General features: G+C 46.1%; 1 protein-coding gene across 1 annotated transcript in view; it reads right to left on the minus strand.

Moving 5' to 3' along the window:
- ABAT (4-aminobutyrate aminotransferase) overlaps positions 1-8,717 on the minus strand; it is a 57,503-nt gene extending 48,786 nt beyond the window's left edge. Inside the window, exon 1 of the mRNA XM_056338299.1 lies at positions 8,562-8,717. The gene's annotated coding sequence lies outside the window, so the exon portion shown is untranslated. The remainder of the gene's footprint in view (positions 1-8,561) is intronic.
- Between the last annotated feature and the right edge of the window lie 5,209 nt (positions 8,718-13,926).

Consider the following 13,926-nt stretch of genomic DNA (forward strand, 5'->3'; position numbering starts at 1 on the left):
GAGCACCAGTTATGCAAGGCTGCATATGGATTTTGACCAGATGCAACAGTCCCTTTCTCCTCCCTTTTCCATTCAGAACAATAAAACTGGACCTGCGAGCTGTTTCCCATCCTTTATCAGATCATCCTGGAACACAATTTTCCTGGTGTATTTTCTGCAAAAAAAAAAAAAAAATACACTTTATGCAAGTGTTGCACCTAGAAATGATGTATAGTGTCACCCAACCAACCTTGGGTAAGCAAAGGTAGTAGCATCATCTTAGCCTCTTTTCTGAAGAACTCCACTTTCATCTAGCTCCCCTGTCACCTGCATGGCTCAGTCTTCCATCCTCACCAGAGATATTCCTACTGTTGAAACATCCCCTACCCATGAACCCACGTTCATCATCAGTCCTACCATTTTGACTGAGCAAAGTTCTGCTACACCAAAACCTACAGAGAAGCACAAGAACAAACTCTGAAATAATTCATGATCACATAATGGTCCAGTTTTTATGAATAAATTAACACCAGGAATCTTACAGGTTGCATCATAAGACATATTTTCCAACCACCTTCTTGGCCAAGGAAAAATAAAGATTACTGATGAGAATTTAAGCAAGTAGTCACTGATCTCCTGCAATTGCTAAAAGGCATTTCCGAAAGAACCGGCATTTTGGATTTCATAATTTGACAAAAAGCAGCACAAGATTTGTTAGCTATAGTTACTGCAATGCACAGATGGTTGCTGGTATCATGAAAGTTCTTCTCAGACAAAGGCCCCATAACGTCATGAATCCCTGGCACTGCTTGTCATTACCTCCCTTTGCCTCTACTCCCTCTCTTAGCAACACAAGCTAGCCCTTCTATTGTTTTTCTTCAGCTGCTTTTTACAACAGCCAAGGCAGAAGCATCATGTTACAGCAGTTATGCCAGCCCCTTACAATACCCACTGCCCAAACCATGGAACAAACTGAAGATTTTTCACCCCTGTAACTCCGTTACCTGATGAAAACTGCACTGCAAACAAGGAGTGTGGAATTCATCTGAGCCAAGCTCATCCTCTGCTTTCCTACCTCCACCAGCACACTCTGATTGTGTAATCCTATGTCCCTCTCCAGGAAGCTGCATTGCAGCAGTAGCTGTGGAGCAAAAAACAAGGTTTGCTTTTAACTGGAGCTGGGATGAGAGAACATTGAGGTGGATGGCAGTATGATCCATAGAGGTAAAACACATCCCTCACGCTTGCTGTCTGGGGACCGTTGCTGTCAGTACGCTCAGCAGCGTGCTTTGCCTGAAATGATGAAATCAGTAAGGATTCAGAAGTCACGGCCTCTAGCCTGTCCGCAGCACTGTGTGGTAGGATTATGCTCTGGCCTATTGCCAGGAAGCATCTTATGTCTAAAATCTGTCCTGTCATGCTAGAGCAGTTTGTTTTGGTTTCTAAACAGCTTTTTAACCTGCCATATTCTCTAATTCCCACTAAGGCAATCATTTATATCGGCAGATTTATACAGTGAGCTATTAAAAATGCTTCAGTAGAAACTTACTCCCTCCATCCTACTCCCAGTGTCCTCCTAATTGTTTTTGGTGTACAACACACCATGAGTATCAAGCAAGCACCTGGCAAAAAATATGTTATTCATGCCAGATGTGGAAAGACAGGTGACAGAGAACAACAAGATGGCTGGTTCCTGTTACTTGGCATCTAACGTGAAGAAAGCCTGACAGCCAGATTTGGAGGAAATAATACAAACAAAAAATATGACTGCTAATAAGTTACACCAAGCTTATTTAAAATACTTAATTTTTATGTTATTTACATTACTTATTCACAATTTTGTATTATTGCCAGACCAATTTAGAACATACAAGTTGATTTCAGTTGTGTTTACTGTCAAGGGATGCTGCCAAGAACCTCCACTCACTATATCCTTTGCTAAAAGAGGAAGCCAAAATTGGCATGCTGTTGTGATGTTCAAAGTCTTTAATCAAGACTGAGCCTGCTGCAATACAAATACAAATGAGGGATATTATTCTTTCCCTTCCCTGCAAACTACTTTTTTTCTTTTTGTTTCCTGTTTTCCTCAGTGGCTTCTGCAAGCCTATATTCTTGCATTACTCATTCAAAAAGGAAGAGTGCTGGAAGGGCAAGGGGTGACATCTCTTGTGACAAAAATCTGTAGGGTTGTTCATTTGCTGGTAGGAAGAAGCAGAAGAGGTGATTTAATACCAAGATTACAGGGAAGAAAGCTAGCACGAAATCATCCAGCACTAGTGTACAGATTTCCATGAAGAGTTTGCTGCCTTGTGTTTTGCCTGGTACAAGGCTTACAGATGGTAGCTGGATACTTTAAAATTGAGCCAAACATCAAAAATAGGACATCATGAAAACATCATCACTAATTCATATCTTCTCCCAACACCCACTGTTTTTTGCTCTGTAAGAAATCAGTGATGAAACCAAGGTTACAAGGGAAGGCAAAGCCCTCAAAAATAGCACCCAAACCAAACGCAACAAACAACTAGAAAGAACACCTGGTGCTGGAAATCCACACTCTTTGGTAACAACTCTTCCATAGATGTATCACAGTGCTTTCTAGCCATCCAACTGACCCACAAGTAACCCGTGTCCTCCAGGCTGACACACCCACTAACATTGCTGGCAGTGTGAAACCTCTCCTCAGTTTTTCTTCATTTACTCTGTCCACCCTTCCAGCTTCCCTTTCCACACAAGCAGGTCTTTTACCCAGCAGGCTAGCCTATGTTCAGCTATACCTCCTACAGAGCTACAATGGTCTTCCAGTAAAAAGCATTTGTTTTTAGAGCCGACAGGTAGGACTAAGAACCCTCTAAAACAGATTCGAGAGACAGCGAACACAAGGGCTGCAAAGCTATGTGGGAAGAGCAGTAGAAATAGGGAGTACATCATGCTGACACTGTGGGCAGGCTAAAAGGCTTCAGGAAAGAAAACTTGGTGCTCATGATGTGCAGGTGGCCGAGGAGATGAAAGGAAACGTGAGAAAGATGCGCTGAACCCGATGCCAGAATCCATGCTCACAAACTCAGCCAATACAGCTGTGAAAGTGGCACTGTCAGCAGGGAACGCAGAGCAGACTTTGACACAAGAACCTGAATCCAAATGTCTCAGCTGACTCAGTGAGAAGCATCATAAGGGAGTCAGCACAAAATACAAACATGCTGTAAATGTGCAGGTTTCTTCCTCAACAGCAGTCTCCTCCTGTGGCTACGGAACAGCTTTCTGCTTGGGAAGACCACATCTCAGTGATGCCCTCCCAGCACCACCACCCTTGTGCAGAGGCTCCCAGCAGCCGCCCACGCCTGCCAAGCTGCGCTGACAAGAGGCACGTTGTCATATCCCAAACAGGTCATGGCTAAACTGGATTCTACTAGTATATTTTAGATACCAGGTAAGAATTGCTCAGAGTAATTACCTGGTCTCTTTCTGTTACCCAGCCAGTTTTCTCCAGATTTAGCTAGGAATGTATTAAAAAAAAACAACCCAAGATAAATTACTTGAACTATGCCAGGTTTCAAACTTCAGGGATTTTGAGGACATTGCTAAAAAATTCCTACGTAAAACAGGATTATATATGGGTACAACAGTTCTAAAGTGATGTATTTTCACTTGTAAAATTAAAACTGAATTTTGCTTGGGGATGGCAAGGAAATTCAAACCTGGAATAAGGAATACTTTGAAGTGTTTGTGATAAGGAAAGCTGGAGACAGGTTTAGAAGTTGTTTTACTCTCAGAATTACAGCTAAACCAGTAGTCTGGCACTTTATCCCATCACCCAGAGTGTACTTGAGACATACTGACTTTTTATATGAAATCTTTAGCAAGCTGCATTACTGTAAACGGCCCCCAGAAACACCATCGGAATTAGATTTTAATTTTTAAACTACTGAGTTTCACAAGAGTCACAAGAAGATAAACACTTCTTAGAGAACTGCTCCCTGCCAATGCCAAGCTGTGTTTTGGTGAAACCTTGAAATCTAAATAGGAAACTCACCAACTCTGAAGCTTTATTGCCTTTAAAGTGCCTTACAGCCTTCCACAGAGTTATATAGCACACTGCCTTTCAGCCATAGTCCAAAATGACAGTTTGATACAGTACAATATAAGCACTCATCTACACAAATGCTTTTTTCCTGCATTAAAACCAGAGAGATTCACTGAAATAATTGCAGTGGACAATATAAAGGGGAATCACTTAAGTCTGAGTCACTAAGCTCACGTTCCTGGCCCTTTTCTTCAAGCTGGCAGCGTTCGCTTACTAAAGGCAGTACTTTTAGTTGAGTGGTTTTAGTGCTTTCCCACATCAACCAGCACAGCGCAGCTTTACTATTTTTTAAAAAGTAAGTTCATCTCTAGGGCAGACCTGTGTCCTTGACACTGCAGGTGTCAAGCTTTCAGAAGTGCAACTTCAGAAGCGACTGCAATATACCTTCACAAAGCCAGCTAGTGCAATCAGCTGCTAGCTGGTGCAGTAACTATCCAGCCTGAGCTACAGCATGTATCCAGTTCCTCAACAGAACGTACAACTGTAGAAACTACCATGCGCAAAACCCAAAAATTCTCCAGACCTACAAACTAGCATGGAAGAACAAAAACTTCATGCTGCAAAAAGTGGGATTTCTTTTCAAAAGAATATCATACTCTCTGAAGATATTCTCTCTGCTGCAAATAGACATACCCCCACGGCACAGCAAGAGAGACAACCTTCTTCCATATAACCAAGAACTGCAACAACACATAACCAAGGTTCCTACCTGATTCTTTTGCTGAATTTCTAGTATCTGGCTAACTAAGAGATAGGAAATGAACAGTAAAATATTTTGCAAAAGGAAAGACAAACACTCTAATACAAGGATGCAGTACAGAACCCTACTCCCACAGATCAGAAAAGAGTGTGAAAGCCACAGAAACAGTTTAGGACAATATTCTCTGTTTCATACACTTTGCATGCTTTGGAAACCCCCCAGAATACTGTTATTTTTGCACAAACACCATATGGCTAAGAAAATATCATTCTCTGTTTTCCTGGCCCATAGCCGTCATTTCAGGAAACCGGACCGTGATCTGATAAAACAGATCACAAAATTCAGAAACAAAGAGGGGACAGAGATGTATAGCTTTCAAGCCACAGAGCAGTGGTGGCTGGTGGAATTATCTACTTCAAGCTGGTAGCAGCTCTGACCGCTAAGGCAACCTCTTCTGTTCATAAAGAAAAGGAATCTGAAAGCACATCAGTCAAACAAGAATAGGGTGTTTCAGGCTCCTGAAAGATAAATCTGTTATGTAAGTTTTCAAGCATATCCATCCTTCCATAGGCAATAGGCCCACATTGATAATTATCTATGTAGTATATTTGTGGTCTTTACGCTGCAGTGCCCCTCATGTGTCATTGTTGCATTAGTTACCTGTACTTTCACAGCTTCCTACACATCAGAACTAGCTGCTCTCCTTCTGATGCAATCCAGTTCTTTTCCATTACTCTTTCAAATGGGTTTAAGTAACTTCCTATTTGATTCAGAATTATCATTATGCCTGAAAAACTCTTTAAAAGCTTATAAAGAACTGTAAAAGAGTAGACACCAGTAGAAAAGTCTGCTTGAACCAAAATGGCGCACAGATTGACAACGTACAACGTGCAAGAAGGAATCAAATGGTCTTTGAAAACAAACTTGAGAATTACCCCACTGAGATGTATTCCTTTCTTCTCCCTGCTCCCTCTCGCAAAGGCAAAGCCAAGAGCAAAGGGGATTCATCCAAATTCAAAGAGTCACCACTTGATTAAAAAAACTTTCTACTATACAGCCAATACAGTAAGATTTTAAGATCCAACAGGCTTGTATCTGAACAACAGGGATACAACCACGAGTGCTATACTGTTCATACAGTACATACACATACTGCTGCTAAACAGCCCTTTTTCCTGAGACGCTTCCGCAAGCTGTTTTCTTTTGGATAAGAAAGGAAGGGAATCTTGATTTGTACTTGAAACAGTTAAAAATTTTTACAAGTGTTTCTGGAATGGACTCTCAACCCTGTAAGTTATAAAACGGAGCTGGGAAGCCAGGAACCAGATCCAATTTGTCTTAGCCCAGCTGCAATATCTTCCTAATTCTGTGAACCCTGACATTATAATCATGGAAGTATGAAGTTAAGCAGTAGTAGAGGTATATGATATGAGGTAGTCTGAGCTGCTTTAATTCAGGTCCAGCGATCAGAACACAAACCAGAAGGAACACTCTGCAGTTAATGTTACACCTTCGAGGGCAGGAGTCATCCCCGTCAGCACACCCAGCAGGGCTGAGATCTGTGCAGCTGTACCTAAACACACAGGCAGCTATTGACTGCCGATGAATACAGCTGTAGGGTATACCAGGCATTGCAGAAACTGCTCTGAAGCTTCACGTGTTAAGCACAAAACCAACCAGACAGGGCAAAGGGAACCACCTGGAGACCTCTACACTGCTGGCAGGTGCAGCAAGAACTAGTTTGGATGTATATACGTGGCCTGTGAGCACCTTAATTCCTCTCTGCTTCCGAAAGAATCCAGATCACGACATTTTCCTTCTCCAATGACAGCAAGCTGTCAGCAGGATACCTACTGATTTGCTTGGTGTTTACTTGCATGCTGTGCTTGCTTACTGCCTCCTGGGCATATATATCCAATTTTATTCACTTATTTCAATTTACTTCGTATCTGAATGCACAAGACACTTCACCATACAGTATGCCTCTAAGCCTTTTATTCCTCAGAAGACTAATGGACTGGGCTTTGGAGAAAGCAGTTCTATTGCATTTCCCACCCCCCTATGTATTTTACAAGTGGTCAGCTTGTCTAGTAACACTGTACACTTGCAGATTCAGGTCTCCATTAACCGGGGATGTCTGCATCACAGTCTTTCACACTCCAGCTTGTGCAAAAGGTACAACACAGACTAATGGCAGAGCACTGACTGCAGGCACAGATGCCCTGAACACCGATCCCAAGCCCAAAAGGCTACCCAGTGGGTTACTTGCAATAACAGCTTTCTTTCCCTGCATCTATCTCATTTTCCCCATCTGTACAGCCAGTTCAGTGATGCTTATCACATTTAGTGCTTTAAATGCTAAGGATGAGAAACACTATGACATCCAGATATTATCTTTCTTCACACATGTTGGCTTTAGTATTGTGAGCTATGATCCAGCATTTGAATCACTGACCTCCACTGCATACGTAACTGCAGCCAGAGAAGACAAACTGACCCCCAGACACAATTTGCCCAACATTCACACTACTCAAGTACACAGAAAGACCAATTACAGTAAAAAAAACACCAAAAAAACTAAAAAGAAACCACAATGCAACAAGAGATGCAAAAAAGATCCTAAATTCAATCTATAACCACTGGACTATAACAGGATTCAATAAGCAATTTCTTCACTATAGAGCTTCCAGAAGGTAACCCTACCAGTACCCTCTGTTTATACCAGTTGGGTTTTCTCCTTTACTGAATTCCTTGCATCAAACTATAGGAGCAAAGACTCTCATAAAAGCCCACACCCATTAGCCATGCCTTTGAACTGCAGGGCAAAATCCAATTTTTGTAAACCTGAACGTTCGTTACTAATTACAAAACTACTTTGAAATCTCCCGCAGTAGTTCAGTTTCTTTGCATGTCGCTCCCTTTGCTGTATTTTTTTGAACAGAGAAGGAGTCACAGAGGCAAAAGCCAAGGCAGGCAAAAGCTCTGTCAAAACAGCCACACGCTACGGAAGGCAAGTAAGCCGGGGAGGTCTCAGAAGCCTGAGGTAGTGGATTGGGTTCTGCATCACAAGCATTAGCCGGAGTGCAGGAAACTGGGAAGAACTGGGGAATCTCAGTCGGCAGCGCAGCAGCAGGCCTCCTCAACACCATTCCTGAAGCTTTCCGCTCAGCCAGCCGCAACACACTCGGAAGGGCAGAGCTATATACAAAGCCAGCCGCGTTCCCCCACGGCACACAAGCATTTCCTCACGGGTTCCGTGCCCCCGCTTTCCCCTTTCCCCTTCCCGCAGGTCCGTGTCAGGTCCGCCTGCCTGCCGGGCAGGAGCGCCAGGCGGCGGGAGCGCGGCGGCCGGGACACCGAGCACGGCCGGGACACCGAGCACGGCACACGCCGCCCGCTGCGGCCCAACTCCGGGGCGGCAGCAAAGGCTCCTGCTCGGGATGGTGCCCCGGACCCCCCGGGGCCGCAGAAACAGGCCTCCCCGGGGGGAAGGGGCGGCATTCCGGGAGCGCACCGGCAGCCCCTCGGCACCGCCGCCGCTTAGCCCACGCGTAAGCGCTGGCCCGGCGAGAGGGGCCACGGTCGGCGCCCCCCGCCCCCGCTGCAGGGCTGCCCCAGGGGCGCACAGGGCCACGGCCGCCTGCGCCCCTTCCCCACAGGCAGGACGATGCGGGGCCGCCGCCCGGCAGCCCGCGGGCTCCGAACCCGGCGGGGGGGTCCCGCTGGCCGCGCAGCAGCGGGCCCGGCCGAGGGGAGCGCCGGGGCGCAGCCACCCACCCCGCCCCCCGCCCCGCTCACCGGGAGGTGCGGGGCTGCGTCTCCTCCGGCCGCCGCGCTGGGCTAGGCCGGCCCCGCGCTCGCTGCCTGCGCGGCCCCGCCGCCCGCCGCCCGGCTCGGCAACCAATGGCGGCGCGGGGCCCGGCGGGGGCGGCCCGGCCGGCCCGGGGGAGGGGGCGCGGCCTGCGCCGGGGGCTGCGCTGGGCCCCGCCGCCCGCGGGCACGCAGGGCCTGCTGCCGCCCCAGCGGAGAGGGCCCCGCCGGCGGCCGGCCGCGCCTGGCTGGGCGCGGGGATGCGCAGCCCCGGCGCTGGCAGCCGGCTTCCCTGGGCAGGGCGCTGCCAGCCCTCCGGCGCCGCCACCCCGCGGGCCGCCGCGCAGCTCAGCCGGGGGCAGGGCAGCCCGGGGGCCAGCCGGGCCGGGAGGCTGGGGCCGCGCTCCGGCAGCTGCACGGAGCCCCTGGCCTCTCATTAATTGCTAATATTTACCTGCCGTCACTTGGGACATACTTAATTTCGCACACACAGCAACAGGGAAAGTCATGTGGGCTTTTAACTCGGATTAGAAATTCAAATTAAACCTAGTATCGACGTTAAACTCCGAATTTAAACTGCAAATCTTCACTAATATTTAAGCCTAACCTAGAAGAAACACACCTTTTTCTTCTAGACAGGAGTGGATCGAGGCAGCTAGATGCAATGCAAATGACACGCAGATGGCACATGAATCCTCCCACCCCACGGCACACGTGCCCCTACCACTGACACAGGCCCGAGTTCAGGTGCGATTAAATCGGTAGCACAGCTGATGCATCAGTAAGTTTATAGCCTGGTGTGGGAAAAGCAGAGAAAACAGGGACCTAACAGGAGTGTAGTATCACAGAAAGCTTTTTACAGTAAAGTACAGTTGCTGCTTTCAGGATGGTTGGCATGCATGGAATCTACCGTGGCTCCCCAAGCAGCACCCCCTGCCACCTCCACACATGCTGACAGCAGTAACAGGGTGAGCTGAGCACAGACACCATGGCCAGGCTCCGTGTACAACACTCCATGCAAGAATGTGAGCTTGATGGTACCACCCAGCTGATTAAGCTGCATAGGAGCTGTCAAATGAAGAATATATGAAAAGACGTCTGCTGCTGAGCCAACCATTGTGGTGAAATTACTCCCCTCAGATGAAATAATCTCACTGTAGGATCAATGTGCACCTCCATTCTCTAGTTACCCATCTCCAAGGTACCTCACTGGGCATGTGATACCAATCAGTAACAAAAATATGGATGACTAGCGTCACTCAAGCTCCACCTAAATATAAAGAAAATTAATTGGTCATGGACTGAAATAAATCCAAAAGGGGGCTCTACAGTTGTTACTTCTAATCAAGGGAGTCAGCCTTGGGAAGGACAGGAAACAAAGAATGGATGGTGAAAAGAACACTTATCTAAGTTACGCAGAAAGAAGCCTTCAAGTGAGGAAAAGCTCTGGCTGCAAGAGGAGATAAGCTGCCAGGGTGTTGCAATCCACAGACATCAACAGAAAATTAATTCAAAGTAGCACAAAGGTAATTGTGGTAGTGGGAGACTGTGACCTCCAACTCAAACAGACCCCCCAGAAAGACGGCAAAACCCCGCTTGGGGAATATATATAAATAACATTAGTATGAAGCTTCAGTAATGCTATCTAAGGATGCATACTAATTTGCATTAGAAGCGAGAAACTTTTAACTAATCCTATGTTTGATAATGAGTATGCAATTGTACTATGAAGTACAAAAAGTAAACAAAGGAGGGAAGAAGTTAGGGGAGACTCCAGCATAACTTCTGGGATCAGTTGATTTGACTCATCTATAGCAACGTACTATTTACAGACACAAAACTACCCTTGAAACCCCCACCCAATAATAAATCATAGAATCACAGACTGGCTTGGGTTGGAAGGGACCTTAAAGATCACCCAGTCCCAGCCCCCTGCCACGGGCAGGGACACCTCCCACCCGCCCAGGTGGCTCCCAGCCCCGTCCAGCCTGGCCTTGGACATGCCGGGGATGGGGCACCCACAGCTGCTCTGGGCAGCCTGTGCCGGCGCCTCAGCACCCTCACAGGGAAGAATTTCCTCCTTGTATCTCACCTAAATCTACCCTCTTTCAGTTTAAAGCCATTCCCCTTGTTCTATCACTAAGTGCCCTTGTAAAAAGTCCCTCTCCAGTTTTCTTGTAGGTGCTAGAAGGCTGCTATAAGGTCTCCCAGAGCCTTCTCCAGGCTGAACCACCCCACCTCTCAGCCTGCCTTCACAGGAGAGCTGCTCCAGCCTCTGATCACCTTCATGGCCTCCTCTGGACTGGCTCTGACAGGCCCATGTCCTTATGCTGGGGCCCCAGAGCTGAACACAGCGCTGCAGGTGGGGTCTCACAAGGGCAGAGTAGAGAGGGAGAATCACCTCCTTCAACCTGCTGGCCACGCTGCTTTTGGTGCATCCCAGGATACAGTTGGCTTTCTGGGCTGCAAATGAACACTGCCGGGCCACACTGAGCCACACATCAACCTACATCCTCAAGTCCTCCTCCTCAAGGCTGCTCTCAAAACATTTTCTGCCCAGCCTGTATCGATACTGGGGGTTGCCCTGAACCAGGTGCAGGACCTTGCACTTGGCCTTGTTCAACTTTATGAGGTTCGCAAGGGCCCACCTGTCAGGGTGGGCTGTCAAGCCTGTCAGGGTCCTGCTGGATGGCATCTCTTCCCTCTAGTGTGTCAACCACACCACTCAGATTGCTGTCATATTATTATTATATGTTGTAAATATTATGATGTATCTCCTCTGCAACAGAAGCTATTCCAAGCATCTTGAATCCTACCTGGACTTCCATCTTGCAGAATTCTATGTCTCATTCACGGTCTTGGTTTTCTTCAAAACCCAAGACCTGGCTAGCAAAAGGCCAACAGAAGGTTCTGAAATGTACGCCTCCCTCTCCTCTCCTGTGACCAACACAGAGACACCTTCTTCCCTTTCAGGTGACTTCACAGGAGAACTCACACTGGGAATCTTAACAGATGCACACTTAGTCACAAGAGAGAGCAGCTGTCAGACCCTGCTCAGCCCTCAAGCACCTCCACTGAAGGCTCCAAGGAGCATCCTGGAGCAAATTCCATGGCAGAGTAGCTGGAGGCGATGGGACAGCCGAGTCGGACACATGCAAGGCATGAGACCTGCAGGCTTTGAGCTGCCAAAGCTGTTCTTTTTGTTGCAAACACCACTGATTTGCAGATGGTATTACAGGACCCTGCTGTTCCTACACGTATCACTCAAGGCTGGGCCACTTACAGCTCTTCATTTCCACTTATCCTGGGTAGAACTCCTATACCTGTCACAGTCTATTACAATAAGAAAGATTTAATGGTCCAAAATTGTAAGAAAGGTGGCAGTTTAGCCATTGCAAAAAGTTTTGTATTGGAATGGATAAGAAAACACTGAAATAGATTACTGGGAGAAATACAGGATCTCTATTATAACAGCCTTTAACGAGAAGCAAGACAAACACTCATCAGGATTCTCAGATGAGTATGGTTCTGCTTTGAGAGGAAAACAGAGCAGATGATTTCTTGGTGTCCCTTCTGATCAATCTACAACTGCTACTGATATCCCACTGAGCAGGAACAGAGTTGGTCCATTACAGAGCAGTAAACTTTACTTTTCTCATGGTATCTGCTGTCCAACTCACCGTCAACCTTCTTGCCTAATTCATGTATTTTTCCTCATCTCTGAGGCAGGAGCTAATGTAACTTTTAAATTATTATTAATAAACATCTTATTTGTCACTATCTGATCCACTATCAAGTATACCCAGTATTCAAAAGGGAAAATTAGCATTTCTTGAGGAATGGAGATGGTCCAACCTGACAGGTTCCCCAGGGATTACAGTCACTTGTGCTAGCATCAAACTGCACTCAGAGACTGGAAAGTCATTTTTGGATCATGTATTCCCACAATAAATGGTCATCTTCCTCCGAAATAACTTATTTTCATTATAGTTGCTGCTAGTGTATTATTTTCATTGCCTGATCAGCTCAAGTCCCTGGAGTATAAAACAAGACTCCTGTTCTTTCAGAATCATTATTAGTTATAGGAGAGAACAAAATCCACCAAATAAAGAGAACTTGTAAAGAGTACGATTTGCTGTCACTACCCCATTACAAAAGAAAATCCCTCACATAAAGGAAGCAGGATCTTAGAGAATATGCTCACCTTGCTGAAGAAGCTAGAGATGTTCCTTTGCACCTCCTCTCCCCGACATCACTGGGACTGGCTTAGGCAAGCAATCTGCAAAACACACAGATGTATACGTAGACGTTATGTTACTTCATTTGGGTGCCGGTACTGTTAAAAGAAACTCCATGTGCCATCTGCTGGAAGAAACCTTGTCTGAGGCAACCCACAGATCTGACTGCACCGTTGGCAGCCCGATTTTTCAAGATGAACCTTTGCCCTGTTAAGGCACCCACTTTCAGCACAGACATACAGGACACACAGAAAGTCAAGGTCAGGATGAGTGAAACAAAAGCAGGAAGAATTCTGTAAGAAAATACAAGCCTTTGGATCTATGTCACCTGACAAAGCATATGACAGCCCAGCAGCAAGTAGTAGCTCATTTTCAAATCTTGCTACTTGACTTGACCCACCAAAGACTTTTTGTCTCCTTCCGTTGCTTTCTTTTAGCTACACCCATCACACCGTGCTTACCTGGTCGGTTCGGTGTAACTCTCTAGGTAACAGCACATTAATCAATAATTACACTTTGCCCTATGAAAAACACTGCATAATCTTCTCTGATACAGGGTAGGGGAAAGTGAAGAAGGGCCAAGTTTTCTAACTAGACACACAAGAATCTGAAAAGAAACTGCTTCTTTCCAGCAGCTGTGGCAGATCCCATTCAAGACGAGAACCTGATTGTTTTTTAACAATAATTAGTTCCTCTCTGACAATGCCTTCAAATGAATGAAAACAAGCTTCAGAATGCAGGAAGAAACAAAGAATTACTACTTACTCTCTAATGCTGTTTCTTCCCTGTTTTCTATTTCTTGTCACATGGATCTTAACAAAATTTTCAGTCCCTAACCTTTGGGACTGATCTACAGGAAAGCTCTTTTCTGCCAACTGTATTCTTCACGTTACGAACACCATAACCACACTCAGAAGGTGAAATGCATTTTAAAAGATATGCTGCTAAACATCAAGTGAATAATTCTCAAGTCACTTCCAGGTTGAAATATCTCTACAAGTTTATGAGGCAGGCAGCTATCCTTGACATTTCACAAGCAGCAGATACACAGAAATTCAGCATCCACTTTTCAGAAGCAGCCTTCAGTTTTCTGTACCCAACACTTTGCACCAACA

The sequence above is a fragment of the Falco biarmicus genome, chromosome 4, assembly GCF_023638135.1.
Source record: "Falco biarmicus isolate bFalBia1 chromosome 4, bFalBia1.pri, whole genome shotgun sequence".
Taxonomy (NCBI): domain Eukaryota; kingdom Metazoa; phylum Chordata; class Aves; order Falconiformes; family Falconidae; genus Falco; species Falco biarmicus.